A 9,166-nucleotide genomic window follows, 5' to 3' on the forward strand; every position below is an offset into this window, starting at 1 on the left:
AGCTGGTTTTGGGAGCTGCTCTCTGTAACCTGGGCTGAGGAGGTTTAGCTCTGCTCTTCCCACTGAGTCTGATGGGGACACAGGGCTCGGGGGGATTTCACTTCTAGGACTCTGTCAGATGAGCCTGACTTTGGCTTTGACCTACCTGCCCTTTGCTGGGTGAGTGCAAACATGGCAAGCTCAGCTGCAGACACAACGCATTGCTGTTGCTATGCTGAACCTGGAGCATGCAGCAACATCCCTGCACTGGGGCCACCTGAATTAAGGAGAAGGCTACTGTCAGGAAACAAGTGACACGTCCCCTGTGAGTCACGTATCTGGTGGGAATAGAAACAGAGGTTGTAACCCTGGTGCTGGGGCTTGGGTTTTAGACATAATTCTTCACCCTGCCCCATTCAGAGGCCAGCACAGGCTGTGTGGTGCTCACACCTCCAACCCGACCTGTGTTTTTGGCAGAGTGCGTTAATGGAAATTTTGAAATGAGGGACTTCTATCAAAGAAACTGCAGCAGGAATCAATATTTAAGACATCAGTGAGTAAAGACAGTGGAATTTTCATCTGCTTCGTTGAAAGCAGAATCTGGCTCCATGACAGACTGTATTGCCAACGCATTCCCTTTGCACAATCAGTGGATTGATTCCTCCTTGTGACTTGCCCAATACACCACCGGGAAAATACCGCGATTCGGCGGAGGCACGGGAACTCGTCCATCCCCTCGGCTGGTCTGAACAAACACAGGGTGTGCCTGGATCTCTGAGGTCCCGCTTACACAGGCTGGGCTGGCGAGGGACCTGCCCGGGCGGGGTATCCAGCTGTTGCTGCTGGATGGATTTCTGCAGGCAGCCACCCTCGGGGAAGGGACAGACCGAGGGGCAGCGGTGGCATGGGGATGAGCTCTGGTTCCCATTTCACAGCTTGCCCTGCTCTCTGTTACTGCTAACGCTCTTTGCAGCTGGTGTGAGGAGGCAGAAAAAAGTGCAAAACCACTGGTAGTGTTAAATCCAGCACAGGCTATACGCAACATCATGGTGACAGGTGCTTTCTGTCCTCTGGTCTCCTGCAATCATCGAAGATTTTTTCAGTCTCCTCCTACATGCCACTCCCCCAGCCCCTACTGCCATGTATCCTGAGCATATTACAGTCTTCCTTTCCTCTCGCAGGAGGTACTGCTCAGCGCTCTCTGCTAACGCTGTACCCTTCTAAGGAGAAAATCCTGCATCCTGCTTCTGAGCTTAAAGAATTACAGAACAAAGCAACTCAGAATAATCCCCCAAGACGAAAAAGACCCACTGCTTTTCCTGCTTGAACGCCCGGCACTTTTTCCAGGTGAGTGGTTTTGTCAGCAAATCTGAATGCATGAATAAGAGCCGTGCCAGGTCCAGGGGCTGAAGCAGGACAGGAGGATGGCAGGAGATTTCCTTGGGCATATGCATGAGAGAGCAGCAGGGATAGTTCTCACCCTGCTTCAGGACAGGGGACTGTCCAGAGAGGAGTGATTTCCAAGCGGGAAATATGTTCTGAGCTGCAGAGAAATGCCTCGTGGGCAGCTAGAGAGAGACAGCCTTATCACAGGACCTTAGCGTGAGTAGAGAGCAATGGGGAGAGCGGAATTTATCCTCCCAACATCGGACTTAGGCCACAAAGCTGCTGATCACTTTGTCACTGTAGAGCTTAGCTGGGCTGAAATTCCTGCCCGTTGCAGATTCCTCTGCCCTTAGCTGGTGCTCTCTGACAGAGATGGGTCGGTGGCCAGGCCCTGGGCAGATCCGTTCTTCTCCTGGCTCCACTGTCACGGTAGGAGTTAGCTGCGAGGAAGCTGACTGCCAGGTACTGAGTGGAAAATGGAGATGCCCTAGCACTTCACTGAACAGAAAGCCCTGCCAGGGGCTGCTATAGCAACACAAAGATGGCTGAGTTCACCCCAGTTGGGCTTGTGAACAGAAATTTTCAGCATAGGCACTCTGGCTGCATTGCTTTCAGCTCGTACTACCCTTCCCAAGGACAAGCAATGGGCCAGGCTGCGAAGGGTCCAACAGCGTGAGGGGTGAGGATGCCTCTGGCCAGGGCATCTGTGAGCCCTCCCTATCCTGGTCCCCAGGACTGAAAAAAACAGCGAATAGCACAGTGTCTGGATTCAGTGCTGCTGGTCACAGGCACTGAGCTACTGGTGGGGGAAGGTGAGATGGGAGTGGAGACATCCACTCCTCCTTTGCCATCCTTGCAAAGACAGTCCCTGCAAAGCGGCACTGGAGGGACTGTAGCTTCCTGCTCTGGAGTGCCAAGGATCTGCCTAAACCCAAGTAGGACTTGATAGCTTCTAACTGCAATTTTCAGGCCACTGAGCAGAGTCCTGAGGGCAAAGCATGGCCCTTGAGGAGCCTGGCAGAGCCCTTCTGGCAAGCACTGAGTCTTCCCTCCCGCCGCGCAGGGATGGGCTGTTTAACTTCTGCCCTCTCACTAGGTGACCCAGCGCCAGAGCCGTCCACCCCAAAAAGACTCTTAGAGCCTCCTCCGTGTCCCTTGCCTGGCCCTCCGGATCTGCCTGGCTTGTGCAAGGCTCTTCCCAACCCCTTTCCTCCTGCAGAGATCCCTCCCTCTTCTCTCGCTTACGGTGCTCCCCTGGTGCTACCTGTGGAGACTTCCCACCCTGAAAACCCTGCTGGTTTTGATGTTGAACATAATAGCGGAGTTTCCTTGGAGACAAGAGAAACAGTGGGCTGAAAAGTACCGATTATTTCACAGTCACTGCCTGGTTTTCAGGGAAAAAAAAAAAAAAAAAAAAAAAAAAAAAGACAAAAAAAAAAGAGTTGCGCCAGCAGAGGGAAGGGGGAGCCTGGGGTGGCGGGTGTCGAGGGGGGATGCCTGACTGACGTGTGCCATCCCCTCAGCAGCCCGAGGGCCACGCTCTGTGCCCGCAGCAGTGACAGTACACGCTGTACCCCGCACCTCTGCTTTGGGGTTGTATTGCCACTCTTCCCCCCGTCCCTGCAGGCTGGGAAACCTGGGAGAGGCTTTGCAGTGGGCATTTCTAATTTGGCTGACTTCTGCCAGTCCCGGGAGTGAACCTGACTAATTAGATTAACCCTTTTGTGTTCTGCTGGAGCAATAGTGGGACAGCCAGGTAAAGCACCCGCATTTCAATCACTGCCTCCCCTCCTCCGAGCAGTGACAGCTGGGTTTGTCCCAGACGAGAGCCTGAACCCTCTGAGGACTGGAGCTCTCTGCTGCGTTGACCACACGGTTTCGGGGTGGGTTCTGTGATAACCAGCTGCCATCTCTTGGAGAGGTTAGCAGTCAGAAAGCCATGGCAGCGCGCGGTACATGGGCAGAGGGACCAGGGCACGGGCTGGCTGCTGCTGAGAGAGCAAAGTGCGGGGCAAGAATGCAGATAAAGTCTTTGCTTGCACTTTTTGTTTACTTTCTCCTACCTCACACACCACGGCAAGAGGGCCCTGCAGTGCCATGTGCTGCCAGCGGCCAGGACCTTCCTTGGCCCAGAGGAGCATCTCACAGAGGATCCACTTGACCCATAACTCCCCCTCTGCTGAGACACCCCTGGGGTCCCGATGATCTGTCCAGTAGCCACAAACGGCTCTTGGCCATTTCCATGAAGTAGCATTTTCCTGATTATCTTTCTGTGTGGTGCAAGAGTGCTGGGCAGGAGTTAGAGGGTGAGAGAAGAGCGGGGAACCAGACCATGGCGCTGTGCTACTTACGTAAGTCAGGTCCAGGACACTGGCAGGGACGGGGTGTGTCAGTGCTGTCTGAGGAGTCCTGTCAAGCCTTGTCCCGCAGCACCTCAGCAGGAGATGGAAGGATCACGGCAAGGATGAGGCTGGCAGGGACCTCTGGAGGTCATCTAGTCCAACCCGCCCTGCTCAAAGCAGAGTCAGCCACAGCTGGGTGCTCAGGACTGTGTCCAGTCAGCTTCTGAATATCCCCAAGGATGGAGACCCCAGAACCCCTCTGGGCAAGCTGCTCCAGCGTTCAGTCTGCCTTACAGTTAAAAAGCTTTTCCTTATGCTTAAGAAGAATTGTCTGCTACCTCAGTTTGTGTCCACCACCTCTCAGCTGGTCACTAGGCAACACTGGGAAGGGTCTGGCACTGTTCTACACAGTCTCCTTTCAAGTATGCACTGACAGCATCCCCCTGGGCCTCCCCTGCAGGCTGAACAGCCCCAGCTCTCAGCCTTCCCTCCCATGTGAGGTGCTCTGGTCCCTGCATCATCTCTGTGGCCGTCACTGGATTCTCCCCAGTGTGCCCATGTCTCGCTCGTACCAAGGAGCCCAGATCTGGACACCGCACTCCAGGTGTGCGCTGGGCAGAGGGGAAGGAGGGATCACCTCCCTCAACCTGCGGGCACAATCACAGCAGAGTTTCTGGACCCTGGTGCTGGTCCCCCCTGGCACCTCCAGGGTCCCAGGGTGACACTGTGCGGAGGCCCTAAGGGGAGGCTGCGCTGTGCCCGGTTTGCAAGCATCTCGTTCCGTCTGGATCACATAGTCAAACGCATTTCCCCTTTGCCCAGCACAGCCGAACTCTGACCGTTGCCTGGACAAAACCAGACCAAAAATCTTCTGCAGTTTCCCCTCACGCTCAGAAATCCCAGAGCCCCGTGACCCCAGAGCCTGCTGCATGTGACCCGAGCGAGGGCAGGGCTGCGTGCAGGCACGGAGTGGATTTATTTATTCCCTGTAGGCCTAAATGTAGTTTCTGTTCCTGTTGTGAAGGAGTGCTAAGGCATGCAAAGCTCTGCTTGGACAGGGAATTTCTCCCCCTGGTTACCAACATAACAGTGAAACGGGTTCTCTGTGGGCAGCACAAAGTCTCTTCCCCCTGACAGAGACTCAAAGCATCACTGTGACACAGAGCTGACCTCCTCCGGCCAGCACCACTGCCCCGACCTCTGGGGAGCTGTTTTCCATGCGGAATGGGGCCCTTTCTTAGCTACCTCTGCATATGCACATGCAGCCCATCCCCTCCAGCTCCCCCTGGAGCAAAAATTCCTTCAGCAAAACCGCTTAAAATTTGCCCCAACAATTTCGTTTTTTCTGTTGTGACAGAGTAATATCTAAGATGTGCACGGGGATTTCTGAGTGCTTAAAAAAAAACCCAAACAAACAAACCCACAACATTTTGAGCATGTTGCGACATGAAAGGTGTATTATTCCCCTCAAGCATAATTCATGCCTAGCAGTATTTAATGTCAAGAGTGCACAGTGGGGCCAGAAATACTCAATTTGTGACAGGGGGGTGCAAACCTGCCCTGGTGCTGCCACGTTTAACCCTCCAGTGAAACTGCCTCCTGGTAAAAGTGTAATGTCTGGCTCCTCTTTCCCTTCAGCCAGGATTTTATTCTCTTCTGTCTTTAAAACACGCTCATGGGAAGGTACTGCAGAGTGGATGGTTTCAGCCTTTCTGATGTTGGCTGCTTTAGCAGAGACACAGCATAAAGAGGAGGGGAGCTCTCCAACATACAGTACAAGTAGGAACAGACACAGCTCGGCTGATTCAGAGATTTCTTATTTTCTAGCTCTTTATAGGTCCTTAAGCACCATTGCCCTCCTCCCCCACTGCTGGAAATCTTCTCCCTGTGTAGATGGGAAAATAACCACACAAAACTCTGCAGAGAGCAGGACAAAAAATACAGCACGGAAGTCTTCCTTCCCCATTTTTTACTTTCACCATCTTCTGACTGGTGTCCCAAAAATAGCCAAAATTCCACTTTTTATGTGAAACCTCACTGCCAGGAACTAGGCATTAGTTTTGCAACACTGAACTTTCTTGCAAAATATCCTGCGCATCCTTGTCCAGCCTCGAGGTTACCTCCGAAAATGCTCTCTCAAATATCTCGGTGTTTCTGGCAGAGTGGAGCCTGGAGAAGCAGCCAGGAGGAGAAGCTTCCCCAGGAGAGCAAATCCACTTCTTCCTCATGAGAAGGAAAATCCAAGCCTCTGACAGACCATTAATCTGCAAGAGTGTTTTGAGGACTTACTACAGCAGCCTGAGAACTTTCAGCTGATGCAATAGAGAATATTTACACAATTTCAGGCCAGTGATACAGAGGGAATGTGCTGTGGAGGGGGCTGCTGTATTGCAAAATATGCAGATGGAGAAAGGGAGCAAGTCAGCGAGAGGGTGGGGACATCACAGCGGCAAGTTCTGCTGGTGAGTTCCTTCTGTGCAGTAAGTTTTGCTCTGAGAAGGCTGCTGAGCACACCGTGGAATAGGGGATCTAATGACTAATCCTGAGCTTTCCCATGTCAAAATAGAAATTTAATTTTGTTCGCACAAAAATACACTTTCCAGTGCACGTGGATGGGGAGACATCTGGAGGAAAGAGCAGGTGAGTCCTTCTGTATGTGTGGGTTCTGCTCCCGCCCTCACTGTACGGAAATCCCTGCCATTGCTGGGGCACGGTCCTAAGAAAGACGAGGTTTGGAGGAGAGGTGAGTCTGCATTTCCATACCCGTGGTTCAGCATGGGTCTCCTCAGGTCACCATAGCACACAGGAATCCCGGTTTGGTGATTCCAGAGGCGTGGCGTGATGGGTTTCGCTTCACTCGAGATGGGAGCTCTGCATGTCAAAGTAAGGTGGCACTTCACCTTGCCAAGGTGCCTTGGGTTGTTCGGTGAAGAGCGATTTGGGAGTAAGAAAGAGAAACTCTGGGGTTTGAAACTTTCTTTGGTTGTTCTGCTTTTAGAAGTGATTGTCTTCGGTGGCAATGCGTTCTGCTGCAGGAAGCTGCATCGCATCCCCGCTGCCTGGAGGCTAGGCAGTGATATCCCAATCTCATAAAAGGGCTGAGGGAAGACACGGGGAACTACAGACCTCTGAGTCTAACCTCAGTTCCTGCAAAAATGATGTAGATTATACCCATTACTATTGAAAGACATTTAAATAACAACGCAATCATCAGAGACGGTCAACAGGGGTTCACAAAGGGAAAGTCCCTTTAACTAATCTGATATCCTGCCATGATAAGGTCACCCACCCACTGGATAAAGTGGTGGATGTAGTTTTGCTGGATTTTAGGAAAGCTTTCAGTACTGTTCCTCACAGCATTCTTCTGGACAAGTTTTCCAAATGTGGGGTGAGGAGGTTCACAGGCCCTGGGTGAAGAACGGCTGCAGGGCAGAGCTCAAAGGCTTGTAGTGAACGGGGATACATCTGGCTGGTGACCAGTCACCAGCAGTGCTCCACAGGGTGCAATTCTAGGGCCGCTCCTGACGGATATATTTATCAGCTATCTGGATGCAGGAGTTGAATGTGCCATTAGCGAGTTTGCCGGTGATACCAAACTGGGAGGTGCTGTTGACTGTCTTGAGGGACAAAAGGCCTTGCAGAGGGATTTAGATAGACCGGAGCACTGAACAATGATAGTGGGATGAAATCTATCAAGATCAAATGACAGATTCTGAACCTAGGATGGAGTAATGCTGGGCACAAGTCTAAACTGGGAGAGGAGTGGCTGGAGGAGCCCTGCAGCAAGGGCTCTGGGGGTGCTGGTGGGCAGCGGCTCCACAGGAGCCAGCCGTGTGTCCTGGCAGCCAAGAGGGCAAACCACGAACACAACGTGACCAGCCAGGCAAGAGAGGGGATTGTCCTGCTCTATTCAGTGTTGGTGCAGCATCGCCAGGGTGCTGTGTGCAGTTCTGGGCCCCACAATTTAGGAAAGATGTGAAGGTTCTTGAATGTGTCCAGAGGAGGGCAACCAAGCCGGAGACGGGGCTGGAATGAATGTCCTGTGAGAAACAGCTGAGGACCTGGGCCTTGGCTTGTTTGGAGACAAGGAGGCCGAGGGGAGAACCCATTGCTCTCTGCAGCTTCCTGAGGGGACGTGAAGAGAGAGGTGCTGACCTCTTCTTCCTGGGATTTAGCGATAGGATGCATGGGAATGGTCAAAGCTGCACCGGGGGAGGTTCAGGTTTGACATCAGGAAGCGTTTCTGTACCAAGGGGGTGGTCAAACACTGAAAGAGGCTTCCTAGAGAGGTGGTCGATGCCCCAGGCCTGTCAGGATTTAAGAGGCATTTGGACGATGCCCTTAATACCATGCTTTAACTTTGCCAGCCCTTGACCGGTCAGGCCATTGGACTGGACGATTGTTGTGGGTCCCTTCCAACTGAAAGAGCCTGTTCTGTTCTATCCCTGCGGACTGTGCAGGCAATTACTTTTCCCATCATAAGGACAGTAAGCTCTGGGACAGACTTCTGGAAATCCCACAGACAGAAGATAAAATGGACCACAAAGGGGATAATTCAGTCAATCTGTGATAGAAAAGGGTGAGATCTGAGAGCTGTCCTGTACTGGGCAGTGATGCCCGTAACTGGCAAGACAGGAGGATACAAAATGTGAGAGAATCCTGGCTCATTGGAACCTGACAGCTAATAATTTTACTTGCCCAAACCCGTATCTAGGTGTTTTGCCAATTATTAGGCCTGGCCTAAAGGACACAGCCAGCACGAAGATGAACCAATAACCAGATTGTATTTGATACAAAGGGTCAGTCCATGGTGAGCGCTGGGGGTACAGACAAGTCAGTCAGATTGTACATAATGGACATCAACCCCACTGACCCCAACAGCGACACCGCACGACCAGCAGCGGGTGCAATAAATGGTGACATGCAGTCTCCCATGGAAGGGACGGGAGACAACCGGGTCAACAAGCCAAACACTTCAGACCAAGGAAGCCCCAGACTGGATCTCCCACAGCCCGCGTTTACAAAAGCCAGACCTGCCCGGAGCCCAGTCCCGGGGAGGCGGGAGGTCCTTCCCCAGCAGGGAACTCTGCCCAGGGCGTCCCCCTCACACAGACCCTGCCCCTCCTGCCAGGGGTCCCCGCTGTTATCCCTCGGGGGACACCCGACCTTGGGTTACTGACTGCGGGACCCCCGGGGCTCCTTTACCCAACGCTCTGTCTGCCAGGCCCCACCCTGGGGGGAGCCGAAAGGGAAACTCCCCCCTTTGGGAAGGGCTGAGGGATCACCCTGATGTCAGCCTGAATTTGGGGTGGGGGCTGGAACCCCGGCAGTTCACTAGGAGGTTACTACATAAATAATACAAGTCCATTCTGGGGCACAGGGGATTGAATCCAGAGTTTCTTGACGTACCGTGGAGTTCAAGAGGCACAGAGTCAGCGAACGGAAGGACTCATCCCCCC

This window comes from Athene cunicularia (genome assembly GCF_003259725.1).
Source record: "Athene cunicularia isolate RWA chromosome 28 unlocalized genomic scaffold, athCun1 chr28_part2, whole genome shotgun sequence".
NCBI classification, from domain to species: domain Eukaryota; kingdom Metazoa; phylum Chordata; class Aves; order Strigiformes; family Strigidae; genus Athene; species Athene cunicularia.